The sequence below is a fragment of the Scardinius erythrophthalmus genome, assembly GCF_964197995.2.
Source record: "Scardinius erythrophthalmus genome assembly, chromosome: 18".
NCBI lineage: Eukaryota > Metazoa > Chordata > Actinopteri > Cypriniformes > Leuciscidae > Scardinius > Scardinius erythrophthalmus.
This window is the reverse complement of record NC_138238.1, coordinates 36,117,631-36,121,130: the sequence shown is the minus strand read 5'-3', so window position 1 is coordinate 36,121,130 and position 3,500 is coordinate 36,117,631.

The window sequence follows — 3,500 nt, the reverse complement described above, 5'->3', positions numbered from 1 at the left end:
TTCAAACTCGAACGGTCCTTGCAATGAACCACTGCTTCGGAGCTTGTATCAATAGGCTTGTTTGAGATGAGCAAAATCTGCGCAGAATCGATCACCGGTGATCAGCGCGAGATGCATGCCGGTTAGAAATGTGTCCGAGTGCGGTCCTCCTTGCTCTGATGTCATGCTGACATATGTCAAAAAACTCTCGCGACCGCAAGGCGCACCTGTCGGATTCTGCAGTCGAGCGCAGTTGCTCTCCACCGACTGCGCTGATCAAAAGCATGATGGGAAACGACTTACTGACGACACAGCTTAATGTTCATTGGTTTAAACAACTGTGATGTATTGTTCTCTTTTAAAATGTTTGATTTTAAAAATTTGATATCATGTTTTATGGGCCTACGTTATTTGCGAATATTCCCAAACTATCTGACAGTGCGATCTCTATGGGTTATGCAATGTAATTTTTATAAAAAAAAATAAATTAAAAAAACACATTTATGTATTAAAGAAAAAAGATTGATAAACATGTATTTGGAATGGAATTAAATAAGTATGCTACTTTGGGTGTCTTGTTCATTTATTTTCATATAAAAGCAACAGAACTTAAATTCCATCCAGTTTATTAGCAACACTGTGAACGAGCGTGAATCCCGTGAATCCCGCGATATCCATCTTTGATCTCACAGGTGTCAGATCCACTGCGAGAAGAGAGAACTGTCCGGCTTGCCTGCGCTTTTTTCACTCCTCCTCTCACTGCAGCCGCCTACTCTCGTATACATTTCAGGCGAGGCAAGGCGCATCTCAAACAAGCCTATTACGTCACTAGTCACGTGAAAATGACGTCTGAAGCAAACACACTGCTTCACTCCTGTAGTGAACCACATGGCTGCTTTGACAGCCCAATCCAGTGTTGACAGGTTTGAAACCTGGCGGCTGTATTTCTTATAAAAGTGAAGGTAAAAAAAAAAAAAACTATAGAAACCATTACAGAAATTCTATTGGATTTAATGTTTTTCATGGGAATTTATTGGTTGTAATGGGAATTGTAGTGGTCTCTGTGGGTCTCTATGTGTTGGGTTGTATTGGTGGGGGCATTAAATCCTAATGGAATATGTCCCGAACACACTACAAAAAAGAATTATGTAGTGGTTTAAATGGTAAAAAGCCAATGGTTACTATTTTAATATAAACCATTAGAATTTCTGTGATGGTTTCAAACTTTTTGATCTTCTGTCCTTGTCTAAAGAAATAATTACACAGACACATCCTGCTTAATCTTTTATTATCAAGGTGAACACATGAAATTCGTTAGTATCTGTAAAATTCACCTACATAAATGAGTTTCATAGCAAACACTAGGCTTGTTTGAGATGAGCAAAATCTGCGCAGAATCGATCACCGGTGATCAGCGCGAGATGCATGCCGGTTAGAAATGTGTCCGAGTGCGGTCCGCCTTGCTCTGATGTCATGCTGACGTATGTCAAAAATCTCTCGCGAGCGCAAGGCGCACCTGTCGGATTCTGCAGTCGAGCGCAGTTGCTCTCCACCGACTGCGCTGATCAAAAGCATGATGGGAAACGACTTGCTGACGACACAGCTTAATGTTCATTGGTTTAAACAACCGTGATGTATTGTTCTCTTTTAAAATGTTTGATTTTAAAACTCTGATAGGCTATCATGTTTTATGTGTATACGTTATGTGATAATATTCCCAAACTATCTCAGTGCGATCTCTATGGGTTATGCAATGTAATTTTTATGTAAAAAAAGAAAGAAAAAAAAAACACGTCTGTATTAAAGAAAAAAGACTGATAAACATGTATTATATAAGTAGGCTACTTTGGGTGTCTTGTTCATTATATTTATTTTCATATAAAAGCAACAGAACTTAAATTCCATCCATGATCCAGTTTATTAGCAACACTGTGCACGAGCGTGAATCCCGCGATATCCGCCTTTGATCTCACATGTGTCAGATCCACTGCGAGAAGAGAGAACTGTCCGGCTTGCCTGCGCTTTTTTCACTCCTCCCCTCACTGCAGCCGCCTACTCTCGACTACATTTCAGGCGAGGCGAGGCGCATCTCAAACAAGCCTACTGCTTCACTCCTGTAGTGAACCACATGGCTGCTTTGACAGCCCAATCCAGTGTTGACAGGTTTGAAACCTGGCGGCTGTATTTCTTATAAAAGTGAAGGTAAAAAAAAAAAAAACTATAGAAACCATTACAGAAATTCTATTGGATTTAATGTTTTTCATGGGAATTTATTGGTTGTAATGGGAATTGTAGTGGTCTCTGTGGGTCTCTATGTGTTGGGTTGTATTGGTGGGGGCATTAAATCCTAATGGAATATGTCCCGAACACACTACAAAAAAGAATTATGTAGTGGTTTAAATGGTAAAAAGCCAATGGTTACTATTTTAATATAAACCATTAGAATTTCTGTGATGGTTTCAAACTTTTTGATCTTCTGTCCTTGTCTAAAGAAATAATTACACAGACACATCCTGCTTAATCTTTTATTATCAAGGTGAACACATGAAATTCGTTAGTATCTGTAAAATTCACCTACATAAATGAGTTTCATAGCAAACACTAGGCTTGTTTGAGATGAGCAAAATCTGCGCAGAATCGATCACCGGTGATCAGAGCGAGATGCATGCCGGTTAGAAATGTGTCCGAGTGCGGTCCGCCTTGCTCTGATGTCATGCTGACGTATGTCAAAAATCTCTCGCGAGCGCAAGGCACACCTGTCGGATTCTGCAGTCGAGCGCAGTTGCTCTCCACCGACTGCGCTGATCAAAAGCATGATGGGAAACGACTTACTGACGACACAGCTTGATGTTCATTGGTTTAAACAACCGTGATGTATTGTTCTCTTTTAACATGTTTGATTTTAAAACTCTGATATCATGTTTTATGTATGTGTGAATATTCCCAAACTATCTAACAGTGCGATCTCTATGGATTATGCAATGTATTTTTTATAAAAAGAAAAGAAAAAAAAAACACACGTCTGTATTAAAGAAAAAAAGACTGATAAACATGTATTTGGAATGGAATTCAATAAGTAGGCTACTTTGGGTGTCTTGTTCATTATATTTATTTTCATATAAAAGCAACAGAAAACTTAAATTCCATCCAGTTTATTAGCAACACTGTGCACGAGCGTAAATCCCGCGATATCCGTCTTTGATCTCACAGCTGTCAGATCCACTGCGAGAAGAGAGATCTGTCCGGCTTGCCTGCGCTTTTTTCACTCCTCCCCTCACTGCAGCCGCCTACTCTCGCCTACATTTCAGGCGAGGCAAGGCGCATCTCAAACAAGCCTACTGTTTCAGCTTTGATCACCTCGGTAAACACGTAATAAACGGGGCGTTATGGTTGTCAGCTTTGTTGCATTACATTTACTTCACCAGGAGATGGTGCTGCAATTTCTATCTGAATGAAGCTTCGAGTAATGAACCATTTTCGACACAATTGTATCAGAAAGCAATAATGCTTCGAAACGCTTA